Source organism: Mustela nivalis (assembly GCF_964662115.1).
Source record: "Mustela nivalis genome assembly, chromosome: 8".
NCBI lineage: Eukaryota > Metazoa > Chordata > Mammalia > Carnivora > Mustelidae > Mustela > Mustela nivalis.
The window spans coordinates 131,740,221-131,758,414 of record NC_139027.1 but is presented as its reverse complement, the minus strand read 5'-3'; the positions used below and the strand labels follow the sequence as shown (position 1 = coordinate 131,758,414).

Sequence of the window (18,194 nt, the reverse complement as noted above, 5' to 3'; positions counted from 1 at the left end):
TCTGCACCCCCTGCTTGTGTGCACACACGCTGGCACACTCTCTTTCTCTCTGTAATATAAATAAATCTTTCAAAATAAATAAATAAGTAATAGCCCTTACCAGGTCATCACCAATGACTGCAGATTCTTGACCCATCCCTATCCACCACCTTTAAAAAATAGTTTAAGCACCTTTACCTTACCAATACTTTCATCTCCTAATCTAAGCAATCAGCATGCATTTACAGTTAGAGGCCGAGAAGCAGTTAGCAGGATAACTAAAAGGCTCTGTAATGAGGAACTAGATCCATCAATCATAGAAACTTAAGCTGGAAAGAACCTGTGATGTTCTGTAAAACAAACAAATTGATCGTAATGAGAAAACTGATATCAAACTGAGACTATCACCACCCTAGTTCTCACGCTAAGACCACCACCACCACCATTGACAGACTGTATTTTCTAGATTTAAATTTAAGGCATGATATATCTAGGCAGGCAACTGATAAAATTAACAAATGTCAGTTTTCTATATATATAAAATATAAACCGAGAAGTAATTTCCTTAAATTGTTTGGTTCTTCAGTAATAGCTGCTTTACAAGATGTCCGTGAGCTTGATTCATTTTAATTATAAAGCATAATAAAAGCAGAACTTTTAATTAAAAGTTATCTTTAAACTTTAGTAGCTTAATTTCAAACTAAACTGAAGGACAGAGATACAGTCCTTACAATTCTGAATGCCATTCATACACCTTTTGAATATCAAATTCTCTAGAAGGCTATGATAGAACTTTTTTTTAAAGATTTTATTTATTTCTTTGACAGATATCACAAGTAGGCAGAGAGGCAGGTGGGGGGCGGGGGGGGCAGGCTCCCTGTTGAGCAGAGAGCCCCATGCTGGGCTCGATCCCAGGACCCTGAGATCATGACCTGAGCCGAAGGCATAGGCTTTACCCACTAAGCCACCCCAGGTATCCTTATGACAGAACATTTTAGAAACTAAAATGTTGGGGCACCTGGGTGGCTCAGTCATGATCCCAGGGTCCTAAGATCGAGCCCCACATCAGGTTTCGTGCTCAGCTTCTCCCTCTTACACTCTCCCTGCTCCCTCTCACCCTGTCTCTCTCTCTGTCAAATAAATAAATAAAGTCTTTAAAAAAAAAAAAAACTAAAATGTTAATAAAATGTGATATAAAGGTACTTAATAATTATCCTGACCTTAGCAATATATTTTCATTCCTTTATCCAACTACATAATGCTCTCGTTTTAATTAAGGTAACACAAATACTGATTTAAGAAATTTTCATGAAGTAAAAGAGATTGGTAAGAGACTGTACTTCAAAGAGTTAACTTCCAACACCATGAATGATATCACAGCCTGAGAGTCCAAAAACTCATGATTTGAAAACTTCTGTGGTTAAAGATGAATTTCTGTTGAATAACCATAGACGTATTTTAACTGCTGTAGAATGTCAACTAAAAGATTAGTTCTTAAGGTATTACTGACTTCAGTGATACCTAAATTCTTTCACTGAAAATCATTTTTTAAATCAAATAAGAACTTAAACATTGTAATATTGCAAAAAATTAACTAAGATCCCCTACCACTACCCCTTCTCCTATACACAGCAACATGAACATTTAACAAGATAGCAACTTATTACAGGATAAATGTTCACAAATTACAGAAAGAAAATGGTCTGAAATTTGCAGAGTCAAGACTTATATTCTAATTCAATGACACCACAAATTAGCTTCCATTAGCTTTTCTTAAGGCCCTTACTGCCATGGGTTTTAAGAACAAGATGAGAAATAAAAGCATTTTATTTTTTAATATTACTCAGATCAGAAATGACAGAAAAATGTTAACTAAACCTAAAGGAAAGAAAAAACTTGCAGAAAAATGGACAGAGCCTTAAGTATATGTAAGAAGTATCAAATGATCAACAAACATGTAACTGTAGTCACAGAAATCATAATGGAGGAAAAGAATAAAATATTTGCAGTAATAAAGGCCAAAACTTCCCCAAACTTGGTGCAAACACCAAACTATACATTGAAGGAGCACAAAGAATCCCAAAGAAAACAAATACAAAGAAAATTAGACCTGAATACAGCACAAACTGCTTAAAAACTAAGAGAAAATCATGAAAGTAGCCACAGGAAAAAGGATCATACATACAAAGGAACAAGGATAAAAGTGATTTTTTTCAGAAACAACAAGAAAATGGAACAACAACATCTTCAGAGTGCTGAACTACTTTCCAGTGGTGACTATCTCCTCCCTAGAACATAAGGACTTCTATCCCTGAGGAAAGAGCAGAAGCACAAGCAGCAGCACCTGGTGCAGAGCCCAAATTCCTATTTCCTGGAAGTGAAGTAAGTGCCCAGAATGCTATATGATCACCGAAATCCTCAGCCATGCACAAACAGTAGCTTTGTGTGCTGGCTATGCCACGGTCCTTTGCCAGCCAGTCTACAGGAGGAAAAGCAAGGCTTACAAAAGGATGTACCTTCAGACGGAAGCAGCACTTAAAAGCACCTGAATCAAGATGAATGGGAAACCATCCCAATAAACACATTTTGGATAGATTAGAAAAAGTGCTGAAATAAAAATTGTTAACCTATAATTTTATATCTAGTAATCCAGTCTTTCAAAAATTATATGAAATAAAGACATTCAGAGAAAAAAGTTGATACAATTAGCCACAAATACTTCAGTAAATAAAAGGTTATCCATCCCTTCAGGCCAGCTGATGAAAGGGCAGCTAATGAAAACTCCTATCTAAAGATGAATGAAAAGCATCAGAAATGTCTTTTGCCAAATGGGTGGCTCTGTTTCTTTCTGATACTTGCACTGAAATCCAAGATTCTCACGGAAAAGACTACAGAGGGGCGCCTGGGTGGCTGAGTCAGTTAAGTGCCTGCCTCTGACTTAGGTCATGATCCCAGGGTCCTGGGATGGAGACCACATTGGGCTCCTTGCTCAATGGAGAGCCGGCTTCTCCCTCTGCCTCTTTCCCGACTTGTGCTCTCTATCAAATAAATAAAAATCTTAAAAAAAAAAAAAAAAAAAAAAAAAAAAAGACTATACAAAGTACCTTTAAATCCTTGTATTTTAGGAAGTAGACTCTGGTTGATAGACTTATACTAAGCTGCAGTAACATACAATTTTACAACTATACTAGAGACTAATTCAAACTGTGTTAGGTCTCTTTATATACCTGAAGGAGGTAACTTCTTTAGAGCAGATTACAGAAAAAGATTACACAAAACAGAATTACATAGGACTGAATAAACCAGAGAAGGGGGAAATTTAACTATTCTTTTAGAATATTATTATTTCTTTTCTGATGGGTAAATGAGGAAGCCCCTTTTTCTTTTTCATCTCTAGCCCTCAATTTAACAAATTACTCTTACTAAAAATACTTTAAATTTCAGAAGTGTATGTATTAAAAAAATAAAACTGGGGCACCTGGGTAACTCAGTCATTAAGTGTCTGCCTTCGGTTCAGGTCATGAGCCCGGGGTACTGAGATTGAGCCCCACACTGTGCTCCCTGCTCAGCAGGAAGCCTGCTTCTCCCTCTCCCATTCCCCTGCTTGTGTTTCCTCTCTCACTATGTCTCTGCCAGATAAATAAATAAAATCTTTAAAAACAAGTAAGTAAATAAAAACTTTATCTATTTCTCATGTCAATAATGTTAACAGCATAGGTTTAGTAAAAATCTGTCAATCATTTTACCAGGGTAATTGGACAACTGAGGCCTTATCTTGAAGGCCATAATTGAGAATCATTTTCAATTAATCAGGCATGAAAAGCCCACCATTAACAAACTAAGACTGCAATTTATTTAAGTTAATGCCTATGAGCCTGGTACTTATTCTTGGCTTATAGGAACCAAGGACTCAAAGGTAGAAGGAAGGTTAGGCCCAACAGGCCACAGACTTAGTACATTTAGAGAACCTGGAAAAGAGATGACTTCACCCAAGTTTATAGGTACTCCAATGTGAAACCTGGTACAGAGAGTCTGGATTGGTTTCCTAGTCTCAAAATACAAAAACAAGTAAGAGAGTTTAAAAGATCAATCCTATATTCCTTAGGAAAAATTTTGGACAGAAATTAATCCTCTAGCCTCAAAAGTTGTTCAATAAGATATGCCCAGGGGCGCCTGGGTGGCTCAGTGGGTTAAGCCACTGCCTTCGGCTCAGGTCATGATCTCAGGGTCCTGGGATCAAGTCCCACATTGGGCTCTCTGCTCAGTAGGGAGCCTGCTTCCTCCTCTCTCTCTGTCTGCCTCTCTGCCTGCTTGTGATCTCTCTGTCAAATAAATAAAAAATCTTTAAAAAAAAATAAATAAATAAATAAATAAATAGGATATGCCCAAGGGCACCTGGCTGGCTCGGTCAGTAGAGTATGCAACTCTTGATCTCATCAGGGTCATGCGTTCAAGTCCTACTTTGGGCCTAGACCTTACTTAGAAAAAAAAAGTGCTCAAGGTGCCTGGGTAGTTGAGTCAGTTGAGCATCCAACTCTTGCTTTGGCTCAGTGGTGATCTCATGGGTTGTGATGTGGAGCCCCACATCTGGCTCCACACTCACCAGAAAATCTGTTTGAAGATTCTCTCCCTCAGCCCCTTCCCCCATTCACACACTCATGTACTCTCTCTAAAATAAATCTTTTTTTTAAATGCTCAAAGAAGATTTTATGGTTAACAAACACGTATTTTGGCACCTATACTAACCTGGGTGGCTCAGTGGGTTAAGCCGCTGCCTTCGGCTCAGGTCATGATCGCGGGGTCCCAGGATCGAGTCCTGCATTGGGCTCTCTGCTCAGCAGGGAGCCTGCTTCCTCCTCTCTCTCTCTCTCTGCCTGCCTCCCTGCCTACTTGTGATCTCTCTCTCTGTCAAATAAACAAATAAAATATTTAAAAAATAAAAAAATAAAAGATTTTTTAAAATTGTCAATCCAACAAAACGTGAGGAGAGTCTTTTTTTTTTTTTTTTTTAAATGAACTCAAGAATCAATTGTGGGACTTCTCTTTAATCCAAGAAAGTAACAAACTCTATCCTACAGTGAACAGGACAAATTATAACAACAAACTATATTCAGGTATCAGAGAACAGGAAGTGACAAACTGTGGTCCCCAAGATTAGGAAAACATTTAGGGGGCGAAGAGGCAACAACATTAATCCTACTACTAATCAGACTTTTGGCCAAATAGCAATTTCCACAGCACAGCACAAAAATAAGGAACCCAAAAAGAGCCCAGCAACCTTGAACTGACAAGATAATGACCATAGTTTAGGACGTCCCAGAGAGCTAGATTCTGCAGGTCAGTTTCTCAGAGCAACTGAAGAACTGCAGGGACTGACAAACTGATTCTGAAATTTTTATCAAACTACAAAAGCCTCAGATAAGCCAAAGCAATCATGACAAAAAAAAAAGCTGAAAAGTTCATACTACTTACTCTCAAACCTTACTATAAAAGCTTTAGTAATCAGGACAATGATGGTGGGCACAAGACTGATATATAATAAATCAATGGAACAGAAAAAAGAGATTCTGTTGTACACAGTCAGTTGATTAAGTTAGCAAGACAATGCAATGGAAAAAGAAGAGTCTTGTCAACAGATAGTTCTGGAATGCAATATCCACATTTTCAAAAATGATCCTCAGGGGTGCCTGGGTGGCTCAGTGGGTTAAAGCCTCTGCCTTCAGCTCAGGTCATGATCTCAGGGTCCTGGGATCGAGCCCTGCATCAGGCTCTCTGCTCAGCAGGGAGCCTGCTTCCTCCTCTCTCTCTGCCTGCCTCTCTGTCTACTTGCGATCTCTGTCAAATAAATAAAATCTTACCAAAAAATTTAAATTTAAAAAAAAACTGATCCTCAATCTTTCCTTTACTTCATACACAAAAATTAAATCAAAATGGATCAGAGACCTAATATAAAGTCAAAGGTGCAAAACTTCTATAAGAAAACACAAGAGAAGAGCTTCATAACCTACAGATAAGCAAAAATCTCTTAGTACATAAAAAAAGCACTAACCTGGGTGGCTCAGTCACTAAGTACCTGCCTTCAGCTCAGGTCATGATCCCAGGGTCCTGGGACAGAGTCCCACATTGGGCTCCCTGCTCAGCAGGAAGCCTGCTTCTCACTCTCCCACTCCCCCTGTTTGTGTTCCCTCTCTGGCTGTCTCTCTGTGTCAAATAAAAAAAAAAAATCTTTGGGGTACCTGGGTGGCTCACTGGCTAAGTGTCTGCCTTTGGCTCGGGTCATGGTCTCAAGGTCCTAGGATCAAGCCCCACAGCAATCTCTCTGCTCAGCGGGGAGCCTGCTTCCCCCGCTCTGCCTACTGCTCTGCCTATTTGTGATCTCTCTCTCTGTGTCAAATAAATAAATAAAATGTTTAAAATAAAAATTAAAAATAGAGCTACCCTATGACCCTACAATTGCACTACTGGGTATTTACCCCCAAATATACAGATGCAGGGAAAAGAATAGCCATATCCCAATGTTCATAGCAGCAATGGCCACAACTGCCAAACTATGGAAAGAGCCAAGATGCCCTTCAGCAGATGAATGGCTAAAGAAGATATGGTCCATAGATACAACGGAATATTATGCCTCCATCAAAAAGGATGAATTCCCAACTTTTGTATCAACATGGACGAGACTGGAGATTAAACCAAGTGAAAAAAGTCAGGCAGAGAGAGTCAATTATCATATGGTTTCACTTACTTGTGGAGCATAAGGAATAACATGGAGGACTTTAGGAGAAGGAAAGGAAAAGTGAACGGGGGAAAATCCAAGGGGGAGATGAAGCATGAGAGACTGTGGAGTCAGAAACAAACTGAGGGTTTTGGAGGGACGGGCAGTGGCGGGAAAGGTGAGTCTGGTAGTGGGCATTAAGGAGGGCAGGTACTACATGGAGCACTGGTGTGATGCATAAACAATGACTTTTGGAACCTGAAAAAATAAATTTTAAAAAAATTAAAAAATATATCTATACTAACCAGAATTTAAATTAAAAATTGAACAAATAAATACTAAGTTTTCTAACTAACTAGTATTTAAAAATTGAAACAAAAAAAATTTTTTTAATAAAAAGATAAGCAGGGCATCTGGGTGGCTCAGTGAGTTAAGCCCCTGCCTTCAGCCCAGGTCATGATATCAGGGTCCTGGGATCAAGCCCCACATTGGGCTCTCTGCTCAGTGGGGAGCCTGCTTCCCTCTTTCTCTCTCTCTGCCTGCCTCTCTGCCTACTTGTGATCTCTCTCTGTCAAATAAATAAATGAAATCTTTAAAAATAATAATAATAAATAATAAAATAAAAAAGATAAGCATACACCTAACATAAGACCCTGCAACTGCACTCCTGGGTATTTACTCAGGAGGGGAAAATCTACACAGTGACTTCTACCTGAATGTTCAGAGTGGCTTTATTCTTCATAGTAGCCAAAAATGAGAACTAGTCACACAGTGGAATACTACTCAGCAATAAAAAGCAATTACCAATACATGCAATAATGTACATACATGTAAAAAATATACATATTATACTGAGCTAAAAAACTTTTGCAGAATGACTGTGGTTAAACACATAGTCATTCTCATACATTGCTTGTGGGAATCCAAATTGTGTAATCCTTATGGAATGTGATTTGACAATATCTAACAAAAACTGACACACACACTTACCCTTCAATACAGTAGCCTCACTTCCAGGAACTTATCCTGAAGGAACACTCCCCAAATATAAAAATATACATTCATAAGGTTACTCACTGCAGCATTATTTTAACTGCAAAATACTGGAAACAACCTAAATAATACCTATACATAAAATATCACCTTCAGTAAACTATGGTATATGCACATAATGTAAACAATGTAAAAAATAAATGAGAAAGGGGCTCAGGAATAGCAAGGCTGGTTACTATGAGAAAGGGAGGAAATGGAATGGAAAGGATAGAGAAGGGAAGTGCATCTTTTGTATAATTTGAATTTGTTTTCTACAACTTCAAAATAAAGCCAATCAGAATAAGAAGGAGCATTAAAAAAAAAAAAAAAAAAAACTGGGAGCACCTGGGTAGCTCAGTCAGTTAAGCTAATGACTCTGGATTTCAGCTCAGGTCATGATCTCAGGGTCTTGAGGTCAAGCCCCAGGCTGGGGCTCCCAACTCCCAGCTCCCAGCTCCATCATGGAGCCCACTTTTTCAAAAGTTGGGGGGAGATGCACACTGGTGGCTTAGTCAGTTAAGCATCCGACTCTTGGTTTTGGCTCAGGTCATGATCTCAGGGTTGAAAACCAAACCACACATCAAGCTCCATGCTCCACGCTCAGTGAGGAGTCTGCTTGTGATTCTCTTCCTCTCCCTCTGCTCTTCCTCCCACCCCACCCACCATCCACCCCCACTTCCAGGAGCCCCTTCCCTTGCTCAAACACAAGCCTGCGCACACTCTCTCTGAAATAAATCAATCTTTTTTTAAAAACCTAAAAAAAAAAAGATGAACCTAATTTAATTTAAAATGAATACTATAACTACCTTATGCAGAAAGTTGGAGTGGGAAATGAAGAGGAATGGGAAAGCAAGAAAGGAACCAAAGAAGGCTGATTCAAGTAATTTAAGAATACAATATTTATTTATTCATTCTCAGACTTGGGCAGGATGGTTGTAAAACAGTGAAGAACTACATATAAATTCTCCACTTTAATTAAGTTTATTGTGGTGAAATGGGGCAAAGTGACTCTGAAATTTTTTGAGATGTATTATAAGATAGAGCAAATGAGTAAATGCACTGATAATGATGGGAGCCAAGGTTTCTCACAACATAAAAAGGGACATAAAAATATGAAACAGTAAGTGCAGAGAAAGAACCCTGTAGACAGGGAGTGAAGCTGGAATACTGATATAAACTCTTGATTTCTAAACTATGTATACACATGTTGCTATAAAAAAGTGTTTAGGTACAAGTATGTTGGTGTATGCACATATGTGTGTTAAGCACACACATTTTACTAGCTCTGTCCACTGAAAGGGTCAACCCATGGGCAATGAGAACACCTCCCACCCCCACAGGATTCTAGTCTCTACTATTCTTCCTCAAAAGGATAGGAAGACTGATTAAGAATTCCACTTTTGGGGCACCTGGGTGGCTCAGTGGGTTAAAGCCTCGCCTTCGGCTCAGGTCATGATCTCAGGGTCCTGGGATCGAGCCCTGCATCAGGCTCTCTGCTCAGTGGGGAGCGTGCTTCCTCCCTCCCTCTCTCTGCCTGCCTCTCTACCTGCTTGTGATCTCTCCCTGTCAAATAAATAAATAAAATCTTAAAAATATATATTTTTAAAAAATAATAAATAAAAAATAAAAAAGATTAAAAAAAAAAAAAGAATTACACTTTCTGGGGCACCTGGGTGGTTCAGTGGGTTAAAGCCTCTGCCTTCGGCTCAGGTCATGATCTCAGGGTCCTGGGATCCAGCCCCACACTGGGCTCTCTGCTCAGCAAGGAGCCTGCTTCCCCCTCTCTGCCTGCCTCTCTGCCTACTTGTCATCTCTCTCTGTGTGTCAAATAAATAAATAAAATCTTAAAAAAAAAAAAAAAACTCCACTTTCTAGCGCTTAAATATTTTTTTTTAAGATTTTATTTTTGTTTATTCGACAGACAGAGATCACAAGCAAGCAGAGAGACAGGCAGAGAAAGAGAAAGGAGGAAGCAGGCTCCCCTACTGAGCAGAGAGCCCGATGTGGGGCTTGATCCCAGGACCCTGAGACCATGACCCGAGCTGAAGGCAGAGGCTTAACCCACTGAGCCACCCAGGCGCCCCAAGCGCTTAAATATTTAAAAAAAAAAAAAAAAAAAGAGTTCCACTTTCTAAACATAGGACTGGAGTATCAAAATAATTAGGCAGAGTAATGAATTTATCAATTGAAAACCTAGGAATTCATGAGTCCAAACTGATAGACAGGGCTCTTGATTACAGAATAATGTCCCTTGTGGTATAAAGGGAATGCTGGAATCAAAAAATAACCATTTGGAGCCAACCCAGTAAAAAATAAAATCAGATAAGAATCATCAATGAGAGATGCCTGGGTGGCTCAGTTGGTTAAGCAGCTGCCTTCGGCTCAGATCATGATCCCAGCATCCTGGGATCGAGTCCTACATTGGGCTCCTTGCTCGGCCGGGAGCCTGCTTCTCCCTCTGCCTCTGCTGCCACTCTGTCTGCCTGTGCTCGCTTGCGCGCGCTCTCTCTCTCCCTCTCTCTCTGGCAAATAAATAAATAAAATCTTAAAAAAAAAGAATCATCAATGAATGTTAAGTCTAGAGCAAACTGTGATGAGAACCATGGTATCTGCATTGTCTCCCCACAAATGCTTATTGAATGGAAGGAAAATAAACTATACAGTGGAGAAATCTGGCAACATCCTGGCCAAATAATCAATATTAACATCATAAAAGGAGACAAAAGAAATCATGTGTCTCCAGAAGTTGGACATCTTTCTCACGATATCACATCACCTACACAACATTCCAGCCAAGAATGCATAACCCCAAACTAATCACAGGGAAACTTCAGAGAAACAGAAAATGAAGAACATTCTATTTAAAGGGGGGATGGGCCATGTCCTTCAAAAATGTCAATGCCATAAAAGACAAAGGCTATGGAAATATTCCGGGAAAAAGGAGACTGAAGAGAAGTAAATGAAATGACCCTAGACTGGATTCTGTACAGGAAGCAAAGGAAATGCTGTTAACAGACTTTATTAGTTCAACTGACCAAACTGGAAGATAGACCATACATTTGTGTCAGAGTCCATTTATGAAGCTGGTAACTGTACAACAGCTTTATAAGAGAATGACCCTATTCTTAGAGAATACATAAGTATTAGCAGAAAGCAGCTCAATATATGTAACTTGCCCTCAGTTCAGAAAAGAACTATGCATGCATCTAGACAGAGGGGGAGAGTGAGAGCACACAGGATGCAAACGATAAGCAAGTGGGTGAATCTGGATAAAGGATATCTAGATTTTTTTATACTCTATATTTATAACTTCTATAAACGGAAATGACTCCCAATAAAGAAGTGTTTCTTTTTTTTTTTTTTAATAAATAGCATGGAGATAGTTTTCTACTATGTTCAGAAGATAATGGGTATGTATATCCCACAATTAATTGAAGGATTTTATAGGGAAAGAGCAAGAGCTGAAACCAAAGGTTTAAACAGATTCCCTGATAAAGGACTGCTTCAAATGTCATAGAAGAGAGTTTGTATTTTTTTCTGTAAGCCAGGGAATGGAAACACAAAGCTTAGAGCAGAACAGAGGCTTAATTAAAAGGGACATACTTAAGGAAATTTTCTAAGCAACACTTCAAGTGCTAGAAACAGTAGATAAGAGAGAATAAAGGGACATTTGAACAAATATAAGCAAGAAACTATAGGATCTTGGCCTAGGAAACTAAGGTATTAGCACAAAGTGGTACAAATACAGGAGACAGGAAAACAGAAAACCAGATAAGGACTGTTTACTAAATAACTAATTTATCAAAGGGGCAGGAAGGAGGCAGTTCAAAGATGATTTGGATTTCAAGCCGAGCTAACCAGAAGAATGACAGTACTATTAACAAAAAGAAATTCAGCTAAGCAAAGGGTAACTGTTTTCTGAGTATCAGACAACTTTTTCTATTCTCATTTCTCCTATGCTGGTGCAACAGGAGTTAGGAGAGGAGTTATTATATGAGATATTATATGCCAGCACAAGCAATCTAGGGAAACTAGTCTTCACATGGTGAAATAGAAAAAATAAATGGGATTGATTCAGATTCTGAATAAACACTGAGCCTGGGTGGCTCAGTCAGTTATGTGTCTGCCTTCGGCTCAGGTCATGATCCCAGAGTCCTGGGATCGAGCCGAGCAGGGAGCCTGCTTCTCCCTCTCCCTCTGCCTGCTGCTCCCCCTCTCTTAAATAAATAAATAAATAAATCTTTTAAAAAAAAAAAAAAAGATTAAAGTATTCACACATAAGGGAGAAGTGGGTAGGAGGGTAGTAACTCACATTAAACTGTAACATATAGTTCTCTTCTTCCCCAAAAAAGTTATGTCTGTATATATATATACACACATATATATGAATATAGATACATATTCACTTATTTCAAGACCATTCAGTCATTCAACTAATGTTATCATTATAAAAGAGAAAAACATGAGGGTGCCTGGGTGGCTCAGTCAATTAACCATCTGACTTGGTTTCCGCTCCGGTCATGATCTCAGGGCTCTGCGCTTAGTGGGGAGTCTGCTTAAAGATTCTCTTCCTCTGCCCCGCCCACTCTCTCTCTCAAATAAACAAACAAAACTAAAAAACAAAAGAGAAAAACATGAAATACGACACAAGTTTAAGATTAAATCATAAAAGGAATGTCAGGATCTTCAGAGGGGGGAGACAGAAAATCACAAAGGATCAAGTCAAAGTAAAAGTGAATTACCTGGCTAACCAGTCAAATGATGTTCAAGTAGGAGCTTATTTTTATTGGTCTGTGATTCCACTGTTCAGCAAGGATACTAATCCTGAAAACAAACAAAAAAAGGGAGGAGGGTGTTGAATTTTATTGCCCTTTCTTAATGTAAGTAGTAGTATTAGTCACACACAAATAAACCTTCCCCACCGTTCCCTTCTCTGGACATACGAGATAAGCAAAAACAAAACTGCTATATCAAGTACAAGGCCTCTTCCTAGGAATGTGAGGTGATGCCTTATTTTGCCATGTAATACCGTTTCTGCTTATAAGTCAGGTATAGCATATATAATACACCCTGTCACCATTGATAAACATGGATAATAAAAAACAGCAGTTGAGGAAACCAATTCCCAAGAGTCCTGAATAGTAATCAAACAGATAAGTAATGTGAATCTGGGGTGTTCCCACTGTCCAAAAGGAATGCTCAACAAATAACAACTAAAAACAATGTTGAGGGGCACCTGGGTGGCTCTGTCAGTTAAGCCTCTGCCTTCGGCTCAGGTCGTGATCTCAGGGTCCTGGGATGGAGCCCTGCATCAGGCTCCCTGCTCAGTGGGGAGCCTACTCCCCCTCTTCCTCTGCCCCTTCCACCACCTGGTTCGCTCTCTCTCAAGTATATAAAATCTTAAAACACACACACACACACACACACACACATACACACACACACACACATAGAGAGAGAGAGAGAGAGAGATCGATCAATCCTGGCAGAAGCTAATGCTTAAATAGCTGAGTCCAAAAAGATAAATATCTACCAGATGGGTGGATGAACGGATAAAGCAAATAAGCAAGGAAGAAAAAAGGAGGGAAAAAGCCACGGATGTTTGCTTCCTCTCTAGGAAAGACTGCACTTGGATCACCAACAAGAAATATTTCTAAGGGCGCCTGGGTGGCTCAGTTGGTTAACTGTCTGCTTCAGCTCAGGTCGTGATCCTAAGGTCCTGGGATCGAGCTCCATCCACATCAGGCTCCTTGCTCATCAGGGAGCCTGCTTCTCCCTCTCCATCTGCCTGCTGTTCCCCCTGCTTATGCTCTCTCTGTGTGTCAAATAAATAAATAAAATCTTTAAATAATAAAAGGAGAAAGGAAATATTTTTAAGTGGGAGAGGAAAAGGAGGGGCAGTTCTTCAGAAATAATCTACAATAATATACATGAACATATAAACAGCATTCCTGCACTTGAGGGAATGTGGAGCAGGCTCTGGTGCAGCAAAGATGGTGAGCCAATAAAACATTCACCTTCATCTTTTGAACTTCCAAGTAGAACAATAAAGCAACAATCTAATCTACCACTAATTCTAGTGGTGTTTATATATCAAGAAAACAGCCATAACTACACCCTAAAGTTCATGCTGGAACTGGCAGGTCTGTTGGAAAGGAGGAGTACAAGAAAAAATGATGTGTTTACAAGTTCCGTATCACAGCCATGGCCAATCCGCATGGAGTATTTAGTAACAACCAACCACAATCCAGCTGCATTACGTAAAGGGTCTGCTGCATTCCTGAAACCCAATTTAAAGGTGAGAAGATTGAGGGTAAGGAAACTCATCATACATGGTTCAGGAAAGGATAGGAGAAAAATCCAGGTAGTGTATACATGCCATGCAATTAAAATCTAAAAAAGAAATACTACATCTATTAATATATCTATTTCTAATTACAATATAGTCTCTAGCTTATAAACAACATGTCAAAAGGAAGCTGATTCTTGGAATATATCTTCCAGACCAAAATAATATGACTACTTATTAGCAAGCAATTTAAGAGCTGACACTCTGGAGTCCACCTGATCTAGACTCAACTCCCAGCTTTTATTTACTAGCTAGTACCCAACCTGAAAACTTCTTTAAGCCTTAGATTTATCAAGGCCCTTGAGAAGATCAGGTGAAAATGCTTAACTTATCATTCCCTGATATATAAATGCTCAATAAATTAAGGGACATCTGGGTGGCTCAGTCCATTAAGCATCTGCCTTCGGCTCAGGGTGATTCCAGAGTCCTGGGATAGAGCCCCGCGTCTAGCTACCTGCTCACCAGGAAACCTGTCTCTCCCTCTTCCCACACACCCCCCGCTTCATGTGCTCTCTCTCAGTATTTCTCTCTCTCTCTCTCAAATAAATAAAATCTTTTAAAAAATCAATTAAAACTATTATTAGTCAACCAACAACAATCTGACATCGAACTTAAGAATGTCCAAGTGTGGGGGCACCTGGGTGGCTCAGCAGGTTAAGCCACGGCCTTTGGCTCAGGTCATGATCCCAGGATCCTGGGATCGAGTCCCACATCAGGCTCCATACTCAGCGGGGAGCCTGCTTCTCTCTTTGCCTCTCCCTGCTACTCTGCCTGCTTATGTGCTCGCTTGCTCTCTCTCTCTCTGACAAATAAATAAATAAAATCTTAAAAAAAGAATGTCCAAGTATGGGGCACCTGGGTGGCTCAGTGGGTTAAAGCCTCTGCCTTCGGCTCAGGTCATGATTCCAGGGTCCTGGGATCGAGCCCCACATTGGGCTCTCTGCTCTGCAGGGAGCCTGCTTCATCCTCTCTCTCTCTCTCTGCCTACTTGTGATCTCCATCTGCCAAATGGATAAATAAAATCTTAAAAAAAAAAAAAAATCCTTTGCCTTCAACTCAGGTCATGATCTCAGGGTCCTAGGATGGAGCCCCGCATCAGGCTCTCTGCTCAGCAGGGAGCCTGCTTCCATCCCTCTCTCTGCCTGCCTCTCTGCCTACTTGTGATCGCTCTGTCAAATAAAATACTAAAAAAAAAAAAAGAATGTCCAAGTATCTCCAAATAAAAAATAAGAGAAATATAATCATTAGTTTTAGTGTTTAAATGAATTCAATGTTTAGGGTGCCTGGGTGGCTCAGTGGGTTAAGCCTCTGCCTTTGGCTCAGGTCAGGATGTCAGGGTCCTGGGATGGAGCCCCACATCGGGCTCTCTGCTCAGCAGGGAGACTGCTTTCCACCCTCCACCCCCGCCTGCCTCTCTGCCTACTTGTGATCTCTGTCAAATAAATAAATAAAATCTTTTTGGAAGGGAGGAGTCAAGATGGTGGAGAAGTAACAGACTGAGACGACATCAGGTAGCAGGAGATCAGCTAGATAGCTTATCAAACCATTGCAAACACCTACAAATCCAAAAGGAGATTGAAGAGAAGAAGAGCAACAATTCTAGAAACAGAAAATCGACCACTTTCTGAAAGCAACAGCCACAGTCGCCAAACTGAAAAGAGCCAAGATGGCTTTCAACAGATGAATGGATAAAGATATGGTCCATCTATGCAATGGAGTATTATGCCTACATCGGAAAGGATGAATATTCAACTTTTGTATCAACATGGATGGGACTGGAGGAGATTATGCTGAGTGAAATAAGTCAAGCAGAGAGAGTTAATTATCATATGGTTTCACTTACTTGTGGAGCATAAGGAATAACACAGAGGACATTGGGAGAAGGACAGGAGAAGTGAGTTGGGGGAAATTGGAGGAGGAGATAAACCATGAGACTGTGGACTCTGAAAAACAAACTGAGGGTTTTGGAGGGGAAGCGGGTGGTCGGTATTAAGGAGGGCACGTATTACATGGAGCACTGAGTGTGGTGCATAAACAATGAATCCTGGAACACTGAAAAAATAAAATAAAGTTTAAATAAATAAATAAATTCAATGTTTCATTACTTGAACTTTTATGGTATCTAATTTAATTAGAGAAAGGTGAAGAGTGGAAAGCAGGCGGAACTTCTGTAAAGCCCAAGGTTTCCTGGCCTAGTTTTAATTCAAGTTTCATTTTAAAAATGATTCTTTTGTTGTTGCTCTTTTTTACGGGGGAAGGACAAAGGTTGCTGGGTAGGGTTAGTACCTACAGAACAAGAGAGGTGGGTAGGAAAAGCTATGAGTCAGAATGTACCTAGTACCATAAGCAGGAAACAAGCACTACTGCCTAGTGTGGAAGGCTGGCAAGAGAACCCCTATTAATACAAGTATTACACTGCTGATGACAGCTACCCTGAGTGCTAACCCAAGCTAACCTGTACCCCGTAACTCCCTATATCCCAAAGAAACATCATCTAAAAAATTTCCCCTCCCAGAAAGTGTGGAGCTGGACTATACTGGTCCCCAGAAAATCATATAGACCAATGACTGGCTTGCCTACCAGGACCTTGCAAGGGGTAGATAAGCTTAAAAAAAGTATTATACACTAGGGTATCTGGCTGGCTCAGTCAGAAGACCATGTGACTCTTGATCTCCAGGTTGTGAGTTTGAGCCCCATGCTGAACATAAAGATAACTTAAAAAATAAATAAATAGAACTTTAAAAAACAAATAATTAAAAAGTACTATAAAGTATGGGACCCAGAAAACTGCAATTAACTTATCTAAAACCAAGATTCTGCAAAGCCAACAGTCCTAGCAGATTTCCTGGGACTGTATTTTTTACCTTTAACAAAAATAAGCACATTCTAATGCCTTTTCATAATTTGGATTTCAGGCCATCACACAAACAAAAGTCACACTAAAAAAAACTAAATGACATGTCCCCAAAATATTAAATATGCAGATGGGGAGAGGTTAATTTTTCCACTAAAATTTACGAAAAATGTGACTGGTGGGATCCACATTATCAAAGCCTGCATCAGGAAAAATCTAATGCAGAAGAAAAAAAAAAAAAATCAAACTGAGCTCTGTTAATAGCTAGTCTGAGAAGATGTGCCTCAAGGCCAGAACAAAGAATCAAACTGGGGGAGGGGAGCTGACAGAGAAGAAAATCCAAACTATAAAAATGCTGATGCTTGGAAACACCAACTGAGCAAAAATAGGCCACCAAATATCATGAATATGTTTTTCTTCTGCTGCTGAAAATGGAAGGGGGCAAGGACTCTACTATTAATCATATTAAACTCATTGTTCCTGCCATGCTGCTGTGGGTAGTGTTCCCTGGGACTCTCTCCTCAGTTCCCTAAAAATTGTAGAGATGGGGAAACACCCTCTTTGGGAAAAGTCTGCTCTTTGCCCACCTACCTCCAAACCACTACAGAATAAGTTTATCCATCAATTTCAAGGTAAGGGTTTCATAATAATGGTGTAAATGAAACATTATTCTGCAGCTGAGATTATTTATCAAATATATAGTTGTTGGGTTTTTTTTTTTTTTACCCCCAAAGCAACAGATTTTACTTGCAACACTCAACTGCAACAAATCTGTAGCTAAGCTGAAAGGGAAAAACCAAATGTAAATTAAAAATTTTATGGAAATTTAAAATTATTTCAAGAAGTGCCACTTTTTTAGAGCTGTGTAAACTTAGCTTAAAAATATTTTATTAAGAAAAAAATTTTTACTATTATTTAGCCCATTATCATGTGCTTTAGTAAATAATAAGTAAAAATGTATTTGGTACCCAAGTGTACACTGGTAATATACTGATGACAAACTTTTTTTTTTTAAGATTTTATTTGTCAGAGAGAGAGAGGGAGAGAGAGAGAGCGAGCACAGGCAGAGTGGCAGGCAGAGGGAGAAGCAGGCTCCCTGCCAAGCAAGGAGCCCAATGTGGGACTCCATCCCATGATGCTGGGATCATGACCTGAGCCAAAGGCAGCCGCTTAACCAACTGAACCAACCAGGTGTCCCGATGACAAACTTTTTTAAACACCATCATCTTTTTGACAAGGGAGGGCAGGAATTATTTCAAATTACAGCA

The 18,194-nt window shown here is 39.6% G+C and overlaps 1 protein-coding gene across 13 annotated transcripts in view; it reads right to left on the bottom strand.

Moving 5' to 3' along the window:
• Positions 1-18,194, bottom strand: part of NCOA3 (nuclear receptor coactivator 3) — a 139,172-nt gene that overhangs the window by 58,626 nt on the left and 62,352 nt on the right. For 9 of the 13 annotated variants that reach the window (XM_082744791.1, XM_082744798.1, XM_082744786.1 and 6 more), the window contains one exon: positions 12,466-12,547. The exons of the other annotated variants lie outside the window; for them this stretch is intronic. The gene's annotated coding sequence lies outside the window, so the exon portion shown is untranslated. The remainder of the gene's footprint in view (positions 1-12,465; positions 12,548-18,194) is intronic. 13 annotated transcript variants of the gene reach the window in all.